The sequence below is a fragment of the Triticum urartu genome, chromosome 1A, assembly GCF_056163025.1.
Source record: "Triticum urartu cultivar PI428250 chromosome 1A, HENAU_Tu73, whole genome shotgun sequence".
Classification (NCBI taxonomy): Eukaryota; Viridiplantae; Streptophyta; class Magnoliopsida; order Poales; family Poaceae; genus Triticum; species Triticum urartu.
In genome coordinates this window covers 274483347-274510012 of record NC_141873.1, presented here as the reverse complement: position 1 = coordinate 274510012, position 26666 = coordinate 274483347, and the positions used below count along the sequence as shown (strand labels likewise).

Here is a 26666-nt window from a genome sequence, read left to right as displayed (position 1 = left end):
ATTCACAATTTCCAGATTGCAATTTCAGTTTCTTGCTTGTTCTTCGATTGGTTGCAGGAAATAGACCCTCGTGGGCAGGTTGATCATGCTCCGGCGTGGTCAATAACCTCTCGGAGTTGGTTTAGGGATTGCTAAGGCGCGACGTCCTCATATGTTTGTAGTCGGATCGTCAAAGTCTACTCCACCATAAACGATAGCCACCATCTCATCAAAAGACGGGACACCTTTGCCTCTATCATGAGGAAAGTATCGTCCCCCCCCCCGAAATCCTCTGTAATGGGCCAATTCCCCCCTCAACTCTAATACGAGATCAATAAACCCCTTAAATCTCTAAAACCGTATCAATTCCGCCTAAGGTGGTTTCAGACTTGATTTTAGTGGGGTTTTTGCGGGGAATTTTTAAGTGATTTTAAGTGGTTTTGACCCATACTGTGCATTTCTCTGGGTTGACCATGCACTTTCTGTCACCTTCTTGGTCTCCTGAAGATGACCGCTTTAGTGCGCCCAACTCGCCTCCGTGGCCGGCATGCTCACCAGGCTGCAGCTGAAGTACTCCCGCTTCATGCTTATGACGACGCCGGTACTTCCAGGGAAGCCGTCTGCCGCCGTGCTGCTGCTCAGGTCCAGCCGCCCATGCGGGAACCGCTCTGTGTGCTCGCACCTCTTGGACTCGCTTCCCACTTGGCCGCCACTGGAGATGAGATGCATTAGCACCACCGACGCACGCATCCAGCCGCCCGCAATCACGCTCTGTTGCGCCATGCCCGCATCCTCTTCCTCGAGGCGAGTGGTGGCGGTGTTCGAGGCGGCGGTCACGCAGGCGTCGTTCCTGATGAGCGTCTCCAACGTGTCGGGGCTGCTGGACGGTGGCGGCGGCGAGATCTCGTTGGCTCTGAGCTTTGTCGTAGGTTGTTGCGGCGGAGACAGCTTGGGGCCCCGGTGCTGACCGCGTTTCTCGCCGGTCTGGGTGGCCGTGTCCGCCCCGACGCCACTGTGCGCGATACCCACCCGGTATTGGCCGAGGTCGAGGGAGCTCCAGTTCTTGCGCCATCGTGGGCCCTGCTAATGGCCGTTGTGGGCCCTACTAATGGCCGATGTGGGCATCTTCTTCTCATTCTCGCCCTGGCATCTACAGGTGGAGGGGACGAGGATGAGCCGACGGAGGCGTCGGACGGGTAGGCCGGCGTGGGGAGGAGGTGGAGAAACTCTAAGCCCTTGAGCACGTACGTGGCGCCGTTGGCGGAGTGCACGGGGTCGTCAGCGGTGAGGTTGTGCCAGATGTAGACACTACAAAAAAAGACACATCCGTGACATTTTGGGCCGAACGAATTTTTTTTCTGTCATACATATGGCACTTCTATGACGATAATTGTGACAAAACCCGGTATCATCATAGATGTGGTGGGCTCCTACTTCTATGACAAAAAATCATGACAGAAAATGGGCTTTTCATCCCGGGCGGGCCGGAGACGCAGCTGCATGACATTCTTTGGGTCGTCCATAACAGAAAAAACCATGGTAGAAGCGAGGGGGAGGAAAATTTCGGGGAGTTCCCGGTTACGGTGGGAGGTTGGGGGCCGAGCGATGCGCGTTTCTCTCGTACACGTACGCGCGTGTGTGCGAGGCATTGGCTCTAACTGAACCCGAGCGAGGCGTTGGGCTCTAATTGAACCCGAGCAATTGCACTGCAGGCTATGCGTTACTGAACCCAAGCGATCAATCGATGGCTGTTAACTGAACCCGATCGAGCGATTCCTTCGCTACTGCTGCTAACTGAAGCCGATCGATGCTGCCTCTGGGATGAACAATGAGCGTTGCAGGGGGGTTTGGATGAACAGTGAGCGGTGGCGTTGCCTCTAGATGAACAGGACCCCGTGGTGTGGTGGAGGGCTGGATGAACAGTAGACGGTGGAGGAGTGCTCGTGGAGGGGTGGTTGAACAAGACCCCGTGGTGTGGAGGGCTGGATGAACAGTAGACGGTGGAGGGGTGGTTGAACAGTAGCCGGTGGAGTAGCGCGCGGTGGAGGATGGATGAACAGGAGCCCGTGGAGGCTGGAGGAGGTCGACGGTAGCCCGTGGAGGCTGGAGGAGGTCGACGGTGGAGATGAACAGTATCCCGTGGAGTCCCGTTTTGCGGTACGCCACACCCTTCCCGATGAACAGGACCCCCGTTTCGACCGTAGCGCTCCAACACAAGTCCGTTTCGTCCGTTTTGTGGTACGCCACACCCCTCCCGATCAACAGGACCCCCGTTTCGACCGTAGGAGGTCCGTTTCCTTCGTTTTGCGGTATGCCAGACCCCTCCCGATCAACAGGACCCCGTTCCGAATGTAGGAGGTCTGTTTCCTCCGTTGTGCGGTACGCCAGGCCTCGTTTCCATCGCATGTTCCGTCCAAGCCCTCCCGATGAACACGACCACACATTCCGTTCCGACCCAGCTGGTTGGCTCCCACGCATTCCGTTGCCTCCTGATGAACACGACGCATTCCGTTGCCTCCCCATGAACACGATGCATTCCGTTGCCTCCCCATGAACACGACGACGACGCTGTTTCTCCGTTCCGACCCAGCCATGTACACGAGCCCTGGCCGTACATATGCGCGAGTAGGCATTCGAGACCCCGCCCGTATGTACACATACGTGGCCGTATTTTCTTTCTTGCACCCTGGCCGCTGTACGTACGTGTACATGCTACGTGTGCGCCTCTACTACGACACGTACGCACCTCTACTATGACACGTGTGCGCCTCTACATCCACCAGTATATATGTACGTACACGTTCGCGACCAGAATGACAATGCTACGTATGCTTCGACCAGGTGGGTCCCGACTGTCAGGCACTTCCTTGCATGCGAAGATGTAGCTGGTGGGTCCCAGCAGTCAGGGGGGCGAATCGTTTTGTTTTTTTGCCCGGACGCACTTCCTTGCGTGCGAAGGTGTAGCTGGTGGGTCCCAGCAGTCAGGGGGGAAACGTTTTTTCGCGAAATACGATGGCCCGTCCGGTGGGTCCCCGCTGTCAGGTGGAGGAATAATTATTTTGCGCGTAATAAGGAGGCACTTCCTTGCTGCGGCCGTGGACCCAGCTGTCAGCGTCTCCATGCACAGTACTCTTCCGATGGAAGTAGGTCGTTGACCACGTTGACCACATTGACCACGCCGCGCCGAGAGCACCACGGCGGTGGACGACGGCGAGGCCTAGGAAGGGGACGATACAAAGGCAGGGAAGACTCGGCAGTTGTTTCCCACGCGGAGGGGAGTACGACTATACGAGGGTTTACTGGTTCGTCTGCCGTCGCCGGAGAATAACAGCAGGTGTGGGTGAGTAGAGGGATGGCTAGGCCAGCGATGGGAGTACGGTGGGGCGGTGAGGCCTGCGCGGCAGCACAGCCGGCCGCGGGGAGGAGGAAGCAGGCAGTCCCACCGGCGCTTGTTTGAGCGGCTAGAGCAGGAAGAGCAGAGATTGAAGAAGCACGACGACCGTTCGATGGACATCCAAGAGTCATTGCTTGTGCGTCAACCTTTTTTTAGGAAAGCCTCAAATCTGTGGAAAACAGCATACAGCCCATCTGCCATTATTTCTAATAATTTACAGCCCATTTGCTAATTCTTAAGGTTTTTTGGAGCCCATATTCTTTTTGTTAGCATTACAGCCCATATTGTGGCCACTGTTAAAAAAATATACGAAATTTTGCATATTTCGGTGCGGTACGAACTGTTTTTAGTCCCGAAATTTCGACTCACATTCAAACTGATTTTAAAAATAAATGTATATCAATATAAAATCCAACAAATTCTCCACGCATAAAAAATAATGTAATTTAAAATCTTGAAATGAAAAAAAGATATTTGAAACTAATTGCCGGTTTGATGTGTTTTAAAAATGTACAGCCCATTTCTCATTACTGATGGCCCATTTTCTCGGCCAGCCGAATGAAAGCTCTCCTCGTCTTGAAAGATTTTCAGCCCAACAGGCCTGACAAAGCGACTTACTTGGCAAATCACAAAAAAACTAGTTTGTGGCTGTGGACCCAGCTGTCAGCCTCTCCACGTACAGCACTCTTCCGATGGAAGTCGTTCCTTGACCATGTTGACCACGCCGCGTGGAGAGCACCACGGCGGTGGACGACGGCGAGGCCTAGGAAGGGGACGACGTGGAGCCGGGGAAGACGCGGCAGTGGAAGCCCGCACGGAGAGGAGTACGAGGGTTCACTGGTTCGGCTGCGGTGTGAGGCTGTCGTCGCCACAGGGCCTGGCCAGTGGTGGGAATAGTAGGGGGCGATGAGGCCTCCACGGCAGCACAGCCGGCCACGCGAGGCAGGAGCATGCGGCACGACCGGCGCTGCTTTGGGTGGCTGGAGCAAGAAGACCAGAGGTTGAAGAAGCACTACGGCCGTTGGATGGACATCGTACGGTCACTGGAGCTAGAATCGTTCATATTGACTAAGTTGACAAAGCCCTTCGTCCCCGTCAACTTAGTAGGCCCACAAGTCAGCCTCCCACCAAGGTGGGTCCTAGGTAGCCGGGGGAGTGTTCATTTTTTTGTGCGTAATAAGGAGTCACTTCCGGTGGGTCCGAGCTGACAGCGAGGGGAACGTGTTTTCACGAAATACGGTGGCCCATCAGGTGGGTCACAGTAGTCAGGGGCAAATGTTTTTTCGCAAAATACAGTGGCTCGTCCAGTGGGTCCCTGCTATCAGTTGGAGGAATCATTATTTTCCGTGTAATAAGGAGGCACTTACTTGCTGCGGCCGTGGACCCAGCTGAGACTCTCCACGTACAATATACTTCCGATGGAAGTCGTTCCTTGACCACGTTGACCTCGCCGCGTTCCGTTGCATGCTTCCGTCCATGGGCGTGGTGCGTCCCCACTGTCAGCCTCTCACGTACAGTCATCTTCCAATGACTCCCGGTTGTTGACCACATTGACCACACCGTGCCGAGCGCACCCAGACTAGAACGACCCGGAGATGGGGAAGACGGGGCAGTGGAGTCGCAGATGGAGAGGAGTGGGAAACTTCACTGGTTCGGGTGCGTGGTAGCACAGCTACGGTGCCGCCCACAGGAGACAGGAGCAAGAACAGAGGTTGAAGAAGGAGCACGGCTGTTGGACTAACATCCAACGGTCCAGCTGCTAGAATCATTTGTTGATTAAGTTGACAAAGCCGTGCGTACACGTCCGCTTAGTAGGCCCACAAGTCAGTCACCAAATCTGACGGGTCCCAGCTGTCAACGGGATGAATAATTTTTTTCGCAAAACAAGGGGGCACTTCCTTCCGTGCGAAGATACAGCTGGTGGGTCCCAGCTGTCAGGTGGAGGAAACATTTTTTTTAGCTTAATAAGAAGGAACTTTCCTTGCGTGAGACCATGGACCTCGTGGGTCCCAGCCGTCAGGCTCTCCACATACAGTCCTCTTCCGATGACTCTCGTTTGTTGACCACGCCGCACAGAACGCAGCGAGGCGGTGGACGACGGCGAGGCCCCGGACGGGAACGACTCGGGGATGGGAAAATGCGGCAGTGGAGTCGCGGATTGAGAGGAGGAGAAGGGTTTTAACTGGTTCTATTGCGGCGTGGGGTTGTAGTCTGTGGAGAATAACAGGAGGTGTCGAGGGGTGGAGGGATAGCCTGGCCGGCGGTGGGGTAGCGCTTCGCAGCGATGCGTGCTAAGCAGAGCCGCTAGCCGCCGGAGGCCGGACCAGGTGGTCCCGGCGATGCTGGAGGAATAAGACGAGAGATTGAAGGTGCATGCCGACCATTGGATATAAATCCAATGGCTGTGGATGACACAATCATTTGTTGACCAAGTTGACAACGCCCTGCGTAGGCTTCGACCTATTGGCCCACATGTCAGCCTGCAAAAATGTGGCATATATTTAACCCATGTTTTCTAGAATGTATAGTCCATTTGTTGGGCTGGGTGAACAAATAATTTCGCGTCAATCAGGCCCGTTTATATTTTCTAAGAAATCCCAGCCCATTTGCACTTCCTTGAAATACACGTATTAGGTGGGCTCGTTATATATATAATGTTATGTTAGAAGGAGCAATTAATATCAAAGAATAAACCGGAGAGGCACATTTTTATATATATAATTAAGAAATTAGCAAGTTATTGCTCAAAATAAAAATGAGCGCGTTATTATTAAATTGGTCCTTAAAATCTTCGCAAGCTTTTGTACGCAATCACCAGGATTTTCCTTGCCCGTGAGTCAAAAACAACCAGGATTTTCCTTGCCAACTTCCGTTAAACATTTACTTTTATAAGTTAATAACACGTGGGATGTTTTTATAATGTATATATATAAGTCTCTATAAAATATATGATAATAGTAATAATATAAATCTTTCCCTAATAATAAAGCACGGATTGACTCTTTGGGTTCACCGTCACAATACGCTTCTTTTCGTGAATTTACGCTTTCAGTTTTTTTCCATTAGTTTTGATTGACAGTCCGTCCAATTGCTATGAGGCGGTACTAAAAATTTTGTCCATCCAATTGGTCCATGTCCACATTCTGTTATTGGGCCTGCACGCATGTTTCAGCCTGCATGCACGCTTCTGTATTTGTACCTTACCTGATTTTCACACATGTACTCGGAGTAATCCCACCTCGATTGCTTACATGAAAGTCTACCAGTTTATATACCTAGGAAAATTGCATATCAACAACGAGCCTCTTGAATCAACAAACACAGAATGAGAACGAAGGGAAATTGTACAACAAAACGGCAGTCCGGCGGAGGCGCAGCGCGCAGATGCCTACGACGCAGCCTGTTCCACACGCTGGCCACCTCTACACCACGCACGACATGGACACGAGCGCGGCGGCAGGGTGGCTTGAGGCTCTTGGTGGACCAGATCCAGCGAGGGGAAGGTCAGATCCGTCGGCTTGGAGAGGGAGGTGTGGAGGAGCACGCGGGACAGAGGGCGGAGGAGGATGGAGGCAGAATGCCGAGGTCGGGCTGTGGACTCGGAGGGGAGGAGCCACAGAGAGGCCCGGGAGCCACCACGACAGCCACAAGAGAGAGATGGGCCTGGCCATGCTCGACGGTCGTCAGCCGACTTCATGTTTCTCTGCTGATGATCCCTGACCACCTGCTGCCCAGGGTCGGCTACTGTTATCTCAGTTTGCTTGGTAGTTTCATTCTTGCTTAAGATTAGACCTAGCTGTGTAGATGCAGATGGACATTGGAAGTACAGTGTTGGCACTGCCGACTTGGATAAAAATATTTTTGTATGCACTCCGAGTGGGTCAGTCTATATACACTTAAATTTTCACATTCAGTTTCCTTTAGTTAGACGACAGCAAGGAGATAATGCACTCCTTTTTTCTGAAAAAATATCATAAGGGACATCTTTTGGAAGAATGACGAGCCATGTTGGCCGTAGTTGGAGTGAAAGAATTACAACTTTGTTGTGCCAAATAATCAAATATAGCACTAGTTCAGAAAAAAACCGAAACCATGAGAAATGTTGTTGTTGGATGTCAGTGCACATCATATATCCTCTTGGCCATGCCGGTCATAACAGCAACAACTTTCTTCAGGCTGGTGATGCTCATATTGTCAATCATTCTCACTGTGGTGCCTGAGACAAAAACTCCTAAGGCGGTTTGGTAATTTATGATGTTATTACATCGAAGCACATATAATGACAGACCCGGTAAAGAAGAATAGAATGTAAGTGTGTGCCATATTTTTTTCCCGTTGCAATGCACGGGCCCTTTTGCTAGTATATATAATGTGGTTAGAAGGGAAAACATAAATTGGACACAGCATTACTTTTATAAGAGACCTGCGTTTTATACCCCACAGTAGGCATACTAACAAGTTCACACACAATACAACAGAAAAGGTAAACATTCATATCAAACTCTGGTTCACAGGACACGTTCATATTCATAGCCAACATTCACTATCAACAACTCAAAAGATTCATATATACACAAGCTCAGCATATCTATGCATCTAAATGATTGATAGATCACACGACAATATTCATACATAATTCACAAAAAGATTCATATATACACATGTTCAGTATGTTTATGCATCCAAATGATTGAGATCACAGCCAATATGATCCATGGACGAACTTTAATTACCTAGGGTACATACTGGTAAATGGTGTTCAATCAGAGGTACTTCTTGCTAAAATTAGTTCTTGTACGAGTAAACTTTCGAGTACATAAGAGGCAGCACAGACAATCTGAACTTTGCTTGTAGGTTTATCCTCAAATAGTGGCCTCGTGCCGAGGGAGGTTTGAACAACTTGGCCACTACTTTCATCCAAGTAGTTTACTGGCTCATCTTGGTCCTGTATCTCTTCTACATTGCAGACGAGAAAGGAGGCGGTTGAGAAAATGAACCACCCAAATTTTTTGTGCAGTTCAACTGAAATGGAGCATCCTTGGCGTGCAGACTGATTAAGTGCCAGATGAATATACGCGTCAACCAACTTGTCTGGAATCTTTAGACTCCATGCCATATAGTTCGCTACCATATGTGCCGATAACCAAAAGGCACAAGTTGGGACCAAAGACTGGACTGTGTTTTTCTGGGCTATGCACCAAGCAATATTTTTGGCGTTCACTCTCCTAATACTTGGAGTTTGACAATTGGTTGACGCCGGTTGATACTCGAATGAATATAGGCACTTCTTGTCAACATCGATGCTTGTCTGAGTGAACTTTGGAGTACATAGCAGCAGCAGAAGTACCTGTCCATCTGATCATTTTGTGCAGTTCTACTAAAATCACCCGATGTAATGATTTGTGTGCGAGTTCAGGCTCCAAATTACTCCTTTATGAAATCGGCAAACAGTAGCACAATACCAAATTACCAATACATATGACAGGCACAATAATCAGGATAAAGACCAGTACCAACCCGTGTGAGGATCGTCTCACATGTAAGGTAGTCGTTACTGGAGCCCTTGAATGGCCTCGACTGAGGCCTCAGGCTTCAGCAAGATCGCCTTGGCACTGTTTATTCTTCTTCCTCTTCCTCTTCATGCTCTGTTTCTCTTTCTCCTCACCAGTTTGTGAAACCAAGTACATGATTGGCCTTCTAATTCAGAATTGGTTTTGTCAGTGAGGGAGTACAAGTGCACTAGTAAAAAACAGCATTATTTTCTCATGGCAGTCAGAAAATAGAGATGAACACATGCATTAAATATCATTCTTACCTAAAGGAAGGTTATGGCGCAAATGTGGATGATGAGGATTGGAACACAGATCTCCCTTTGTGCAGTTCCACCAAAATGAACCAACTATTCCATTCCGACATTTCAGTTAAATAGCACAAAAGTCACTTCTTTTAAGAAGAGTTTTGTGAAGTGCATCAAAAGGTCACAACAGCAACCAGGTGAATTGGATATCCCTGTTTGCACAAAAAGGCACATACGAAACAGTCAGAGTCTCAAACAATTACAGGCAAAAAACATTTGACTAAACTTGTCATGGCTTATAACAGTGGCATGGCTTCATTTTTACCAGGGACATTAGATTAAGAACAGTGGGTGCACCAGCAGTCCAACACCATGTACGTAAACAGGGGAATAAAGTGGTGATTCATAGTTTGTTGCCCCGAGAAACAAACATCCAAGAAACATATCTGGGTTGGTCCCATTTTTGTTCACTCTAGCCACCTACTCCTATGTCTGGATAGCAAATCTAGTCCTGGCCATACCACTGTGTACAGCGTTACCCCTATATTTCCCTTTTCCACCAAGAGACTGAATGGATGACCAGTCTGTACTACTTTCACCCCCTTTCCTTCCTGTTTGTACCAAGTCTGATGTACATACTAAATTCCCCCACCCGCACTTTATTTCTTGTTTGAACCAAGTACTACAAGATTCGACTCCATGAATTAGCTTTACCTCTAACAATAGAAGAAAAAAATATGTGATGTTGGACCATCCGATCGAGAGGGGCTGAGAGGTAGAAAATGATGCACATGTAGCGACGTAGCGAGCTGGGGAAGTAGAGCTAAGGCGGTTTCGAACGAAGATATACCTGAAGGTCGTCGGGATGTGGACAGGTGGGTGGAGGGAGGCTGATGTCTACTACACAACCTTCTTCTTGTAGACATTGTTGGGCCTCCAAGTGCAGAGGTTTGTAGGACAGTAGCAAATTTCCCTCAAGTGGATGACCTAAGGTTTATCAATCCGTGGGAGGCGTAGGATGAAGATGGTCTCTCTCAAGCAACCCTGCAAACAAATAACAGAGAGTCTCTTGTGTCCCCAACACACCCAATACAATGGTAAATTGTATAGGTGCACTAGTTCGGTGAAGAGATGGTGAAACAAGTGGTATATGGATAGTAGATAAAGGTATTCGTAATCTGAAATTATAAAAACAGCAAGGTAACTAATGATAAAAGTGAGTGTAAACGGTATTGCAATGCTAGGAAACAAGGCCTAGGGTTCATACTTTCACTAGTGCAAGTCCTCTCAACAATAATAACATAATTGGATCATATAACTATCCCTCAACATGCAACAAAGAGTCACTCCAAAGTCATTAATAGCGGAGAACGAACGAAGAGATTATGGTAGGGTACGAAACCACCTTAAAGTTATTCTTTCCAATCAATCCGTTGGGCTATTCCTATATGTGTCACAAACAGCCCTAGAGTTCGTACTAGAATAACACCTTAAGGCACAAATCAACCAAAACCCTGATGTCACCTAGATACTCCAATGTCACCTCAAGTATCCGTGGGTATGATTATACGATATGCGTCACACAATCTCAGATTCATCTATTCAACCAACACATAGAACCTCAAAGAGTGCCGCAAAGTTCTACCGGAGAATCACGACGAAAACGTGTGCCAACCCCTATGCATAGGTTCATGGGCGGAACCCGCAAGTTGATCACCAAAACATACATCAAGTGAATCAGGTGATATCCCATTGTCACCACAGGTATCCACGGCAAGACATACATCAAGTGTTCTCAAATCTTTAAAGACTCAATCCGATAAGATAACTTCAAACGGGAAACTCAATTCATTACAAGAGAGTAGAGGGGGGGGGGAGAAAACATCATAGGATCCAACTATAATAGCAAAGCTTGCGATACATCAAGATCGTATCACCTCAAGAACACGAGAGAGAGAGAGAGAGATCAAAGACATAGCTACTGGTACATACCCTCAGCCCCGAGGGAGAACTACTCCCTCCTCGTCATGGAGAGCACCGGGATGATGAAGATGGCCACCAAAGAAGCATTGCCCCCTCCGGCAGGGTGCCGGAACGGGTCTAGATTGGTTTTTGGTGGCTACGGAGGCTTCTTGCGGCGGAATTCCCGATCTATTTTGTCCCCGGATGTTTTTAGGGTATATGGAGATATATAGGCGGAAGAAGTACGTCAGGGGGGCCATGAGGGTGGAGGGCGCGCCTAGGGGGGTGGGCGCGCCCCCCTGCCTCGTGGCCTCCTTGCAAGTCCCCTGACGTGCACTCCAAGTCTTCTGGGCTTCTTTCCTTCCAAAAATGAGTTCTGTGAAGTTTCAGGTCAATTCCGTTTGATTTTCCTTTTCTTCGAAACCCTAAAACAGGGTAAAAACAGAAACTGGCACTGGGCTCTGGGTTAATAGGTTAGTCCCAAAAAATGATATAAAAGTGTATAATAAAGCCCATAAACATTAAAAACAGTAGATAATATAGCATGGAGCAATCAAAAATTATAGATACGTTGGAGATGTATCAGCATCCCCAAGCTTAATTCCTGCTCGTCCTCGAGTTGGTAAATGATAAAAATAGAATTTTTGATGCGGAGTGCTACTTGGCATAATTTCAATGTGATTCTTCTTAATTGTGGTATGAATATTCAGATCCGAAAGATTCAAGACAAAAGTTCATATTGACATAAAAATGATAATGCTTCAAGCATACTAACTAAGCAATTGTGTCTTCTCAAAATAACATGGCCAAAGAAAGTTCATCCCTACAAAATCATATAGTTTAGTCATGCTTCATTTTCGTCACACAAGAATTCTCTCATCATGCACAACCCCGATGACAAGCCAAGCAATTGTTTCATACTTTAGTAATCTCAAACCTATAAACTTTCACGCAATACATGAGCGCGAGCCATGGATATAGCACTATGGGTGGAATAGAATAATGAGGGGGTTATGTGGAGAAGAAAAAAAAGGAGAAAGTCTCACATCAACGAGGCTAATCAATGGGCTATGGAGATGCCCACCGATTGATGTTAATGCAAGGAGTAGGGATTGCCATGCAACGGATGCACTAGAGCTATAAATGTATGAAAGCTCAACAAAAGAAACTAGTGGGTGTGCATCCAACTTGCTTGCTCACGAAGACCTAGGGCACTTGAGGAGGCCCATTGTTGGAATATACAAGCCAAGTTATATAATGAAAAATTCCCACTAGTATATGAAAGTGACAAAACAAGAGACTCTCTACTATGAAGATCATGGTGCTACTTTGAAGCACAAGTGTGGTAAAAGGATAGTAGCACTGTCCCTTCTCTCTTTTTATCTCATTTTTAAGGGCCTTTTTATGGCCCCTTTTTTTATTCCTCACTTGGGAAAATGCTCTAGAAAATGATGATCATCACACTTCTATTTATTTACAACTCAATGGTTACAACTCGATACTAGAACAAAGTATGACTCTATATGAATGCCTCCGGCGGTGTACCGGGATGTGCAATGATTCATGAGTGACATGTATGAAAGAATTATGAATGGTGGCTTTGCCACAAATACGATGTCAACTACATGATCATGCAAAGCAATATGACAATGTTGAATGTGTCATGATAAAAGGAATGGTGGAAAGTTGCATGGCAATATATCTCGGAATGGCTATGGAAATGCCATAATAGGTAGGTATGGTGGCTGTTTTGAGGAAGATATAAGGAGGTTTATGTCTGAAAGAGCGTATCATATCACTGGTTTTGGATGCACCGGCGAAGTTTGCACCAACTCTCAATGTGAGAAAGGGCAATGCACGGTACCGAAGAGGCTAGCAAGGATGGAAGGGTGAGAGTGCGTATAATCCATGGACTCAACGTTAGTCATAAAGAACTCACATACTTATTGCAAAAATCTACAAGTCATCAAAAACCTCGGCACTACGGCATGCTCCTAGGGGGATAGATTGGTAGGAAAAGACCATCGCTCTTCCCCGACCGCCACTCATAAGGAGGACAATCAAATAACACCTCATGTTTCAAATTTGTTACATAACATTTATCGTACGTGCATGCTACAGGACTTGCAAACTTCAACACAAGCATTTCTCAAATTCACAACTACTCAACTAGCACGACTTTGATATTATTATCTCCATATCTCAAAACAATCATCAAGCATCAAACTTCTCTTAGTATTCAATACTCTATATGAAAGCTTTTACTATTCTTGGATGCCTAGCATATTAGGATTATTTAAGCAAATTACCATGCTATTTAAGACTCTCAAAATAATCTAAGTGAAGTATGAGAGTTCATCTATTTCTTCGAAATAAAACTACCACCATGCTCTAGAAGATATAAGTGAAGCACTAGAGCAAATGACAAACTACTCCGAAAGATATAAGTGAAGATCAATGAGTAGTCGAATAATTATGCAACTATGTGAAGACTCTCTAAAATTTAATAATTTCAGATCTTGGTATTCTATTCAAACATAAAGCAAAGCAAAATAAAATGACATTCTAAGAATGGCAAACATCATGTGAAGAAGCAAAAACTTAGGATCAATCGATACTAACCGATAGTTGTTGAAGAAGAAAGGTGGGATGCCAACCGGGGCATCCCCAAGCTTAGACGCTTGAGACTTCTTGAAATATTATCTTGGGATGCCTTGGGCATCCCCAAGCTTGAGCTTTTGTGTCTCCTTAATTCCTCTCATATCACGGTCTCCCTAAATCTCAAAAGCTTCATGCACACAAAACTCAACAAGGACTCGTGAGATAAGTTAGTATAAACCATTGCCAAAACCTTATCATACTCTACTGTAGCAAATCACTAAAATTATTATTCAACATTTCATACTAAATGCCTCTTCATATTTAATAGTCCTATCCTCAAATCGAATCATTAAAGAAGCAAACATATGCAAACAATGCAAACATAACAGCAATCTGCCTAAACAGGATAGTCTGTAAAGAATGCTGCAACACCCATACTTCCCTAACTCCAAAAATTATGAAAGAAAATTCCCACTATAGTAAATTTATCAGAGATTAATATGCAACAGGTTTCAACATCTTATCACATTCTGACTTTTCTAGGAAATTATTGCAATAGCGGTAAACTTTCTGTTTTCAAATAGCAACATGTATACTTGTAACATAGGCATAGTAAAGGCTATCAATGCCACTTTTATTGAAATAAAAGATGAAAACATTATTCTAAATAATAGCAAGCAACTACTAACAAAATAAATTGACGCTCCAAGCAAAACACATATCATGTGGCGAATAAAAATATAGCTCCAAGTAAAGTTACCGATGAACGAAGACGAAAGAGGGGATGCCTTCCGGGGCATCCCCAAGCTTAGGCTTTTGGTTGTCCTTGAATATTACCTTGGGATTCCTTGGGCATCCCCAATCTTAGGCTCTTGCCACTCCTTATTCCATAGTCCATCGAATCCTTACCCAAAAGTTGAAAACTTCACAACACAAAACTTAAAAGTAGAAAACTCGTGAGCTCCATTAGCGAAAGAAAACAAAAGACCACTTCAAGGTACTGTAATGAACTCATTATTTATTTATATGGGTGTTATACCTACTGTATTCCAACTTCTCTATGGTTTATGTACTATTTTACTAGCCATAGATTCATCAAAATAAGCAAACAACACACGAAAAACAGAATCTGTCAAAAACAGAACAGTCTGTAGTAATCTGTAGCTAGCGCAAGATCTGGAACCCCAAAAATTCTAAAATAAATTGATTGACGTGAGGAATTTATCTATTAATCATATTAAAAAAGAATTAACTAAATATCACTCTCCAAATACAAATGGCAGCAATTCTCGTGAGCGCTAAAGTTTCTGTTTTTTACAGCATGATCAACAAGACTTTCCCCAAGTCTTCCCAAAGGTTCTACTTGGCACAAACACTAATTAAAAGCATAAAACCACATATAAACAGAGTCTAGATGAATTATTTATTACTAAACAGGAGCAAAAACAAGGAACAAAAATAAAATTGGGTTGCCTCCCAACAAGCACTAATGTTTAACGCCCCTAGCTAGGCATGATGATTTCAACGATGCTCACATAAAAGATAAGAATTGTAACATAAAGAGAGCATCTTGAAGAATATTACTAGCACATTTAAGTCTAACCCACTTCCTATGCATAGGGATTTTGTGAGCAAACAACTTATGGGAACAAGAATCAACTTCCATAGGAAGGTAAAGCAAGCATAACTTCAAAACTTTAAGCACATAGAGAGGAAACTTGATATTATTGCAATTCCTACAAGCATATGTTCCTCCCTCATAATAATTTTCAGTAGCATCATGAATGAATTCAACAATATAACCAGCAGCTAAAGCATTCTTTTCATGATCTACAAGCATAGAAAATTTACTACTCTCCACATAAGCAAAATTCTTCTCATGAATAATAGTGGGAGCAAACTCAACAAAATAACTATCATGTGATTGAAACTTAAGATCAAGATGACAAGGTTCATTGTTATTATTATTCTTTAAAGCATACGTGTCATCATAGTAATCATCATAGATAGGAGGCATGCTTTCATCATAATAAATTTGCTCATCAAAACTTGGGGAACAAAAAATATCATCTTCATCAAACATAGCTTCCCCAAGCTTGTGGCTTTGCATATCATTAGCATCATGGATATTCAAGGAATTCATACTAACAACATTGCAATCATGCTCATCATTCAAATATTTAGTGCCAAACATTTTATAGATTTCTTCTTCTAGCACTTGAGCACAATTATCCTTTCCATCATACTCACGAAAGATATTAAAAAGGTGAAGCGTATGAGACAAACTCAATTCCATTTTCTTAATTTTCTTTTATAAACTAAACTAGTGATAAAACAAGAAACTAAAAGACTCGATTGCAAGATCTAAAGATATACCTTCAAGCACTCACCTCCCCGGCAACGGCGCCAGAAAAGAGCTTGATGTCTACTACACAACCTTCTTCTTGTAGACGTTGTTGGGCCTCCAAGTGTAGAGGTTTGTAGGACGGTAGCAAATTTCCCTCAAGTGGATGACCTAAGGTTTATCAATCCGTGGGAGGCGTAGGATGAAGATGGTGTCTCTCAAGCAACCCTGCAACCAAATATCAGAGAGTCTCTTGTGTCCCCAACACACCCAATACAATGGTAAATTGTATAGGTGCACTAGTTCGGCGAAGAGATGGTGAAACAAGTGGTATATGGATAGTAGATAAAGGTATTCGTAATATGAAATTATAAAAACAGCAAGGTAACTAATGATAAAAGTGAGTGTAAACGGTATTGCAATGCTAGGAAACAAGGCCTAGGGTTCATACTTTCACTAGTGCAAGTCCTCTCAACAATAATAACATAACTGGATCATATAACTATCCCTCAACATGTAACAAAGAGTCACTCCAAAGTCACTAATAGCGGAGAACGAACGAAGAGATTATGGTAGGGTACGAAACCACCTCAAAGTTATTCTTTCCAATCAATCCGTTGGGCTATTCTTATAAGTGTCACAAACAGCCCTAGAGTTCATACTAGAATAACACCTTAAGACACAAATCAACCAAAACCCTAATGTCACCTAGATACTCCAATGTCACCTCAAGTATCCGTGGATATGATTATACGATATGCATCACACAATCTCAGATTCATCTATTCAACCAACACATAGAACCTCAAAGAGTGCCCCAAAGTTCTACCGGAGAATCACGACGAAAACGTGTGCCAACCCCTATGCATAGGTTCATGGGCGGAACCCACAAGTTGATCACCAAAACATACATCAAGTGAATCACGTGATATCCCATTGTCACCACAGATATCCACGGCAAGACATACATCAAGTGTTCTCAAATCTTTAAAGACTCAATCCGATAAGATAACTTCAAAGGGGAAACTCAATTCATTACAAGAGAGTAGAGGGGGGAGAAAACATCATAGGATCCAACTATAATAGCAAAGCTCGCGATACATCAAGATCGTATCACCTCAAGAACACGAGAGAGAGAGAGAGATCAAACACATAGCTACTGGTACATACCCTCAGCCCCGAGGGAGAACTACTCCCTCCTCGTCATGGAGAGCGCCGGGATGATGAAGATGGCCACCGAAGAAGGATTGCCCCCTCCGGCAGGGTGCCGGAATGGGTCTAGATAGGTTTTCGGTGGCTACGGAGGCTTCTGGCAGCGGAACTCCCGATCTATTTTGTCCCCGGATGTTTTTAGGGTATATGGAGATATATAGGCAGAAGAAGTACATCAGGGGGCCACATGGGGCCCACGAGGGTGGAGGGCGCGCCCAGGGGGTGGGCGCGCCTCCCTGCCTCGTGGCCTCCTCGCAGGTCCCCCGACGTGCACTCCAAGTCTTTTGGGCTTCTTTCCTTCCAAAAATGAGTTCCGTGAAGTTTCAGGTCAATTGGACTCCGTTTGATTTTCCTTTTCTTCGAAACCCTAAAACAGGGTAAAAACAGAAACTGGCACTGGGCTCTGGGTTAATAGGTTAGTCCCAAAAATGATATAAAAGTGTACTATAAAGCCCATAAACATTCAAAACAGTAGATAATATAGCATGGAGCAATCAAAAATTATAGATACGTTGGAGACGTATCAGAGGCCGGATCCGCCCACAAGCAACGACGAAGGGATCGGAGGACCTCCCGCGCCGGCGCTCGGCCAGCGGTAACGGTGCGGCCGGTAGTGGGTCTCCTCCCTCGCTGCCGACGACGGCCTAAACGCTGCCCCTCCTCCCCTTCACCGGCGGAGGGGGATATGTCCGGATCTGTAACCAGCGGTGAGGATAGAAAGCTAGTGTTTTTTGAAGGGAGAAAGACAGTGTTACTACCCCTATCTTGTTTAGATCTGGAGAGGATGAGAGTGTGTGAATAGAGCAACCCTAGCAAGCAAGCGCGGAGGCTCCGACCTATATATACGTAGTGGGGTAGTTTTCCTTTTTCACTCCATCAAAACAATCGTTTAAAATTGTGTACTACTACATGCCAGGTCACGGTTTTTTTAGTTGTTGATTGTTTTTGAGATAGCTACCCGCTTGTTCCAAGTGGTGTTACGATGTGCCAGGTCGCAATTTGTATCGTTCAAGTCTGGTACTACAAGTCCCTCCATTAAATGAACAACCACCCCCTCATAAAAATTGTGAACAAGCCCACGGCTAAAATTAGCGAAAACGTGAGTTGCCCCAACATGCATTATTATTTATATTTTCTACTCCCTCCGTTCCTAAATATAAGTCTTTTTTATTAACCACACCTAAGATAAGAATTTTTTTTATTAGCAGTGAACCCCACATGTCATAGACACAAAAATTGTGTCAAGATTCCCTTAGGCAAGCCAAAGTGTGTCTAACAATTTGAGCAACTCAGGTTAGGCAAGCGTGGCAAGTGTGGGAAAAATAATGTGGCAACATAAGACAAACATAGTCACAATCCAAACAGCCCCGTAATTTTTTGTGACATGCATGAAAATTTGGTTAGTTAAATTTATAGTCAAAATTTGGCAAGGTGCATCAAATCAACACATGCAAGTATCAAAAGGAAAGTCACGGCATGCATGCATGCGTTGTACTCCCTTTGTTTCCAAATATAAGTCTTTTTAGAGATTGCAATAAGTGACTACATACGATGCAGAATATGTCTACTCCTACATACGAAGTAGCCCATTTGAAATGTGTAAAAAGACTTATATCGAGTGCGGTTCTTTGATGTGTCGCGTCAACTCGTACAAGACCGAGAAATTTGATTACTACAACGCCCTCTCCCTCGCGGACTGAGCTCCGGTGCCTTAACTGCACCTACCTTTGGCTGCATGACAGGAGGGCCAACCACCTATTGGGCCCACCTGTCATAGACACAAAGGCAGGAGCAGTAAGTAGAAGCTTTCGCTACACGCTATCCCTCCCGCACGAGGTGGACGAACATGCAGCAGTGGATTCGATATTGTAGAAGTAGGAGTAACATCATTGTTCGTCTTCTCGAAGAGGCAAAGAGCCAAGCGTAACCTGAACGTGGCAGTTGTGAACGCTTGCGTGGTGCGGTTCCTTGGAGTACTAGCCAGGCTCTTGCATGAGAAAAAATTGCTATTGTTTAACAATTAAACTCCATTATCCATTGGTTGATACTCATTCTGCATAGGTCCACGTGCTTAGCACCGTTTCCTCCTGGGGTCACCAATGTTTATTTGCTAATTAATAGCATTGCATGCAATGAACTAGCCATTGCAAGTCATTAAAAGCATGCACACCTCTCATCTCTTATTGGTTGATATGTCAAGAAACAAGAAACAAGGTAGAAGTTAATGCACCGCGCCTAAGTGTTTTGGGACTATTTGGTTTTCGTAAGATGACTTACACACCTAGATGTAGGGAGTAGTATAGCCTTGTAAACCGGAAAGGAGTATTTTCCTTTCTAGAGATTTCAACAAGTGACTAGACTACACCGTGTGCAGTACTCCCTCCCTTCCGGTTTATAGGGCTCAAATCTCAAATCTCATGAACCAAGGCATTTTGCGATTGGAGGAATGTATCTCGTACTTTACAAAACTACCCTAATTAAACTCATGCATTAATTACGTAGTTCTCTCGTTTTCCTCTCGGCCTTAGTTGCGGTGCACAATATTGAGCACTCCTATATGATTAGCTGCTCTATCTACATGCGGGACATTTCAAAGCATCCGGGCCCGCGTGCCATCCACCAAATCACAGCGAGGTGCTACAGTTGAGACTCACCTGTAACCCCGGTGTGGCCATCATGACCCGTCATATCACAAAACCCATGCCTTTACCAGCAGTGGTAAGGTGGCCTCCAAGTTGGACTGGACGAAGCAACCATCATTTCACTGGAACGCTCGTTCAAGACCTTTCTTCCCTTTCTTGAAGAAAACCTCACTCCAGGCTACTCACTTCTGCCATTTTTCTTCTGTACCGACGAAGGAAAGGTGGGCGAATCAGTTATGCTGCTATATTTTCATTCCAAGAATCTTCTTTTTGCGAAGCACCGACCGATTCTCACATCCTATTCTTTTCCCGTTTTCATTGTGATTGTGGTTTCCTTTCGATTGCTTTTTGTTTGTCAGTTCATTGATGGATCCTGGAGCACTAGGCAAAGAGTTGCCGGCGGACAACCCACTGGAGACAGCGATCTCCAGGAAGCGAGCACCGACCAACGAGTTGACCATGTTGGCGGGCTAACCCATGGAGATGAAGAACTCCAAGAAACAAGCACTGGCCAAAGAGTTGAGGACGTTGGCAGACGAACTCCTCAAAGGAAGTTGGAAGAATAGCAAGGGCCCCACCGTGCCTACCCCAGGAACTCTGATTGCCACCTATGTGAGGCTCAAGACCGAGTTTGAGGAGATAGTCGCTGTTGAGAAGCAGTATTCCCCTGGCAAGGTGATGGCCCCCATCGAGGACGAGGAGATGGCCCCCGGAGGGATGAGATCCCCCGGTGAGCTGCACAAGGTAAAAAATAATGGCTTATTACCATAGTTTGTGGTTTTTGATTATTTGCAATGTGCTTGCTAATATGTTAGGGTTGTGCAGGTGCCGGTGGACGTCCTTGATGATTCCGATGTCGTGGCCCGTCCTGTTGGCATCGCCCCGGAGATCGATTCCGATGCCGCTGTCCATCCTGTGGACATCGCCCCAGAGATCGATTTTGATGTCGCGGTCAGTCCTGTGGACATTGCCCCAGAAATTGATTCCCATGCCGCTGTCCGTGCTGTGGTCATTGCCCGAGAGATCGATGACAAGAAATAGTTGGTCGCGCTAATCCTTCAGGGTAGTTTGCATTGCCCTGTGTTTAATTACCAGAACGATGCATGTTATCAAACCATCTTAGGGCTAGTGCACTGTCTTGTGTGTGCGGATCTTGCTACTTTTGTTTGATAGTGAATCGTGCGATGAATCATGCGAACCCTCTCCGAGTTATGGAAACAGATGTATCCTCACCAGCTTTTGATGTAATATATGGCATGCTTAGATGTAAGTTTGAACTATTTATCATATCAGCAGGGCTTGTTTGATGATTCTTGGTGTTAGTAGGCTAGCTACTGTGCGAGTTATGGTACTTGCAAAACACTCACCGAAGAGAAACGTTGGGGCTGATGAGCTCGTGGTACGCTTATACTTATCCCTCGTCGATCGACCAATAGCCCTAGCTCCTAAAATTGTAGGCTTAGCGATCGATCAGACAATAGTCGACATACATTCAGGCATCATTGGTTCATAGGGTAGGAAAATCGTAGCAAAAGTACAAAGAACGTGCAACACAAAATCATAGCGGTGCAGAGACGTACTCCCTCCGTTCCAAAATAGATGACCTAGGCGGGCTAGTTTGGCCTAGTGGGTTTTAGTGATATGACGTGGTACAGTGTCGTCCAGTCTTCGCGTGTGGTAGCAGTAGTGCGGGTATAGTAAGTTTTCTTGAAGAAGCGGAATTCAACAAAGTCATGATGGTTCCTTCGTCCGAATAACTTACAGTGGGAAAGGTTGGGCCTATGATACGACCGGGGTATACCAAGATAATTTTGTGCATGGCACGTGGACCAGGATGGTCGACGTCCCACATGTCGGTGAATGAAAGTATTCTTTCCGATATAGAGGACGAGCAACGAGTATTCATTGTTTATTTTTTATGAAAACTATTGTCTCCACTGTTACGACGGGGGAGTGTGAAACACGGCAGCCCAGTGAACTTTGCATGTGCACCACTCCCTCCTTCCTCATGTAATGCCCAGGTTACAGCTTTTTCTCACTTTCTCTCTATCTATTTCCTCTCAAATGTTTTTACCTTTCTTTTTTAAGACACAATTGTTTTTATGACTTTTTTAGAATTATTTTTTTATACCTAGGAGCACGTGTAGAGTCGGGCTCTTGCAGAGCCCACTCCTTGACTTTGTCAATGCCTCTCTCTCCTCCACATAAGGAGTACTACTTGCTATGCATGCATGCAGCGGGCAGCTGGCGTCTTGAGGGGCCAGGGCGGTGCGAGCGGGCTCCGGAAGCGGTCCGGACTCCAGCATGGCCCACCTCACATTATCACCATATATTTCTTGGAGTCCGTGTGCGGCGGGCAGGTGATCTCTTCTCCCTCCCCCGTTTATCTCTTCTCAGCCGACACCCGCCGAGCGATTAGATTTCGGCTATCGACAGTTTATTCAATTACGGTCCCACATGTCAGTGAAATTGCAAGACAACGTGTGTTCCCTCTGGTGAGTGGCGTGCGAGCCAGACTGTCGGGGTTGCGACGCGTACGAGTCGTAAGTGTGCCACCTTTTCTGTCGGATTTCGGGTTCCGACAGACCCTTGAGGTTCGAACACTGGGGTGCGCGTGGAGATTTCGCCTCCTACCTACCTGCACCCCTCCGCCTCGCTAAGATCTAAGCTATGGAAAGAACAACACAAGAGACACAGGGTTTATACTGGTTCGGGCCACCGTTGTGGTGTAATACCCGACTCCAGTGTGTGGTGTGGTGGATTGCCTTTTGGGCTGATGATGAGGAACAATACAAGGAAGGACAGCCTCGCGAGGGTCTGTTCTTGGCTGGGGCGATGAACTGCTGGGAGGAGTTCAGTCACCCTTCTCTCTCTCTCTTCTATAATTGGTCTCGATCCCCCTAAAACTCTCTCCCTTTCTCTCCTATTGTTTATCTCGATCTCCCTGAACCTCTCCCTCCTTTTTTCTCTCTCTTTGCCCTGTGGGTGGCTGGTCCTATTTATAGAGGCCCTGGTCCTCTTCCCAAATATCGAGCGGGAAGGGAGCCAACAATGGCGGGCTAATTTGAAGGGGGACAGCTAGTACTAGCTATCCTGACAAAAGTAGTCTTCGCCTGCACAAAGCTCTGGTGATGACGCCGTCTTGCAGTCATCCTGGTCTTGGTCTTGTTGCACCGAAATGGCAACCTTTGCCTGATGCCTCGGTACTCCGCGGCTGTGCTTGCCCCCTTTGCACCAAAGAGGAAAGGAGGACACTGCGCGGGCTGGCACCCGCCTGGCGCCTTTGGTCATCATGGCTTGCGTCATGGGCACCTCATGAGGTACCCCGCCTTGATCTCTCCGCCTCCTCGCGAGCCAGCCTGATGAGGCTGTGCCTGAGGAAGCTCTGTGTCGTCCGCCCCGCGAGGCTTGGCCCCTCGCGAGGGTCTGGGGTCTGTGTTGATGAAGATGGGCCATGCTGGGCCCCCCTTTGAGCCACGCCGCAGGCCGCAGGCAGGCAAGTCTGGGGACCCCCGTTCCCAGAACACCGACAGTAGCCCCCGGGCCCAAGGCGTGCCCGGACTTGGCCGTGCAGGGAGGCGGAAGGGCAAGAGCGAAGCGCCGCGGGCCCTAACAGCCTGCGGCCTTGGGTTCTGCGTGGCGGTTGATTGGACGTGGGCGCCTTAGCAACCGCGCGAGTTGATAAAGGAGTGGCATCTACCTAGGCTTTGCTTTTCGCTTTCTCCGGTTGCTGCTCAGATCCCCTTTCTTGCGCCTCCCCTTCCTTCCTCCAAAATTTCCAAATCTGCTCCGACCGTGAGACCTAGGAAGCCATGGCGCCTCGTCAGCCCCCGGCCGTAGCTTGGTACTCGTCTGCCCTGGACTCACCGAACGTGTCGGAGGCGAGCCTCGCCCGGTTGCGCCGGATGGCGGCGGCGCGGGGCATCGACGGGGCGAAGGTGTTCAAGGCCGCCTCTGCCACCCCTGAGGGTCAAGGGAGCACCTTCTATCCGTTCTTCATAAGCACCATTGCTGCTGGCCTAGTGCCTCCCTTCTCCGAGTTCTTCTTCTCTGTCCTCCGCCATTATAAGCTACAGGCTCTGCATCTCCACCCCAACTCCGTCCTTCTCCTGGAAATCTTCGCCTATTACTGCGAGGCTCACGTAGGGGTGCAGCCCTCAGTGGCCTTGTTGCGCCACTACTTCTACCTCCGGACCTCTCGCGGTCCTGCTTCCGCGTGCGCGAGCTTCATCGCATACGGTGGCGCCATTGCCATCTCGAACCCCGGGAAAAGGATTGAGGGCTTCAAGAGCAAGTGGGTCTTGGCGGATGCTGGGCGCATCCACCCTCGGCTGATCTTGCCCACGGAGCAGCCCACGAGCTCCAGCGATTGGGGTCGAGCGGAGCTCACGGACCCCCATGCGAAGCTGGTGTTGGAGAAGATGGACGCGGATCTGAGGCCGGCCAACATGGCGGCGGCGAAACTGACCGGCGCGTCGCTGTTGAGGGAATTCCTGGAGCACCAGCTGGCTCTGCTTCGGCAGTACTCTCTTCCGATGTGGAGGCCCCATCCGAGCCCCGCGGCCTTGGCCGACGGAGATCTGGCTACAGTCCTCCAATCTCTGGTCGGGGGTGATGTGGCGAGGTTGGAGGGCGCTCCTACGCCCTTGTTCCTCCGCGACGACTGGGAGCAGGTAGTGGAGTCCATGCCCGTCGTCAACGGGGATGGGCCCGTGCCCATGGAAACTCCCGAGGAACCGGTGGACATGCCCTCTGACGACTCCAGCGAAGAGGATGAAGGTTGGGAGCGGGAAAAAGGGCCTGACTCCGAAGTGACTGACGAAGAGTCGAGGGCTCCCCTCCCCCGGCGCAGGTCCCGCATTCTCCGCCTCTCTCCGAGCGACGACGACGAGGATGACGACGAGCAGGACGGCGGGAGCTTGCCCCCGATCCCGAAGAAGGACAGGACCAGGCTGATCTCCCGCGGGTCTGCCCCGGCCCCGAGGCGGACCGCAGACGCACCTTCCGCTTCCAAGCTCCCCGAGGTTGACCCTTCCAGCCGGCTTTCAGGCTTCAAATTTGGCCGGAGGCCGCTCGAGCTCACTAGCGACGACCCGTAAGCGTTTGATTCTTGTCTTTATTTCTCGTTCTGCTTCTGAGGCTTGACGTCCGCATCTCTTGGATAGGCTGGCGCCCGCAGCAAAGAAGTCGAAGGGAGCTCCTGAGGTTCCATCCGTGGCAGCACTTCTACCCGCGAAGGAGGGTGACCGCGGCGCACGGGCTTCTCCTGCCCGGTCATCCTCGCGAGGCCTGGCTGAGCTGGCTGAGGCGAGCTTAGCCCCCATGGCCCAAGTGACTCCCGAGGTGCCTTTGCCTGCTGCCGCCACTACAGCCGTTGGGGCACAGCAGACTCCGCCTCAGGATGCTGTGGCCACGCTGCCGCCTTCTCCTCCTACTCCACTGGCTGCTGTCTCTCCGAATCCTTCTGCCGTTCTAGATCGTGCTGCTGCTGAGCTGGACCGGCTGCGGCAGGATCTTGTAGGATCGAAAGTATGTCTAGAGGGGGGGGGGGGGTGATTAGACTACTTGACCAAATAAAACTTAACCTTTTCCCAATTTTAGTTCTTGGCAGATTTTAGCTATTGTAGGACAAGTCAAGCAATCATCACACAATTCAAGCAAGCATGCAAAGAGTATATTGGGAGCGGAAAGTAAAGCATGCAACTTGCAAGAATGTAAAGGGAAGGGTTTGGAGAATTCAAACGCAATTGGAGACACGGATGTTTTTCCCGTGGTTCGGATAGGTGGTGCTATCCTACATCCACGTTGATGGAGACTTCAACCCACGAAGGGTAACGGTCGCGCGAGTCCATGGAGGGCTCCACCCATGAAGGGTCCACGAAGTAGCAACCTTGTCTATCCCACCATGGCCATCGCCCACGAAGGACTTGCCTCACTAGCGGTAGATCTTCACGAAGTAGGCGATCTCCTTGCCCTTACAAACTCCTTGGTTCAACTCCACAATCTTGTCGGAGGCTCCCAAGTGACACCTAGCCAATCTAGGAGACACCACTCTCCAAGAAGTAACAAATGGTGTGTTGATGATGAACTCCTTGCTCTTGTGCTTCAAATGATAGTCTCCCCAACACTCAACTCTCTCTCATAGGATTTGGATTTTGTGGAAAGAAGATTTGAGTGGAAAGCAACTTGGGGAAGGCTAGAGATCAAGATTCATATGGTAGGAATGGAATATCTTGGTCTCAACACATGAGTAGGTGGTTCTCTCTCAGAACATATGAGTTGGAATTGTGTATGTGTTCTGATGGCTCTCTCCACGAATGAAGAGGAGGTGGAGGGGTATATATAGCCTCCACACAAAATCCAACCGTTACACACAGTTTTCCAATATCGGTGGGACCGAATCAACAAACTCGGTCGGACCGAAAAGGTAAACCTAGTGACCGTTAGAGATTTTCGGTGGGACTGACATGCAACTCGGTAGGACCGATATGGTTAGGGTTTGGGCATAACGTAATCTCGGTGAGACCGATTACACAAACTCGGTGAGACCGAGTTTGGTAATAAGCTAACCAGAGAGTTGGTCAGGCAAACTCGGTGGGACCGATTTGCTCTTTCGGTGAGACCGAAAAGTTACAAAAGGGAAAGAAAGAGTTTACATTGCAATCTCGGTGGGACCGATTCGCTCTTTCGGTGAGACCGAAAAGTTACGAAAGGGAAACAGAGAGTTTGCAATCC

At 47.4% G+C, this 26666-nt stretch overlaps 1 pseudogene; it reads right to left on the bottom strand.

Annotated features, from left to right (window-relative positions):
* Positions 1-409: 409 nt before the first annotated feature.
* The window catches only part of LOC125532823 (protein SOSEKI 5-like), a 55879-nt pseudogene continuing 29622 nt past the window's right edge, over positions 410-26666 (bottom strand).